The following is a 453-nucleotide window of genomic DNA, read 5'->3' on the forward strand; positions in this document are numbered from 1 at the left end:
AGGAAGGTTAGTTTTGGAAAATCTCTGAGATATAGTTGGTGAGATGAAGGTTAAGTAGGTTCATTTGCAGGTTTGTAGATACAAACTAAAATGTCGAAGAAGAAAATTAATAGGGTGTTAATATCTTAATATGATATGAAAATCTTTGATCATAAGAAATTCTGTGTGGGATGGTGAGTATTTTGAACAATAAAAGCATTATTCCTATATTAGAATGCAATTCTTTTTTAAAAAAATATTTTATTTATTTATTTGACAGACAGCATAAGCAGGGGGAGCAGCAGGCAAAGGGAGAAGCAGGCTCCCCACTTAGAGCCTGATGCGGGTCTCAATCCCAGAACCCTGGGATCATGACCTGAGCCGAAGGCAGGCGCTTAACCAGCTGAGCCACCCAGGCTTCCCAGAATTTAATTCATTTTTATTTTTATTTTTATTTTTTTTATTTTTATTTTT

Source organism: Ailuropoda melanoleuca, unplaced genomic scaffold (assembly GCF_002007445.2).
Source record: "Ailuropoda melanoleuca isolate Jingjing unplaced genomic scaffold, ASM200744v2 unplaced-scaffold7883, whole genome shotgun sequence".
Classification (NCBI taxonomy): domain Eukaryota; kingdom Metazoa; phylum Chordata; class Mammalia; order Carnivora; family Ursidae; genus Ailuropoda; species Ailuropoda melanoleuca.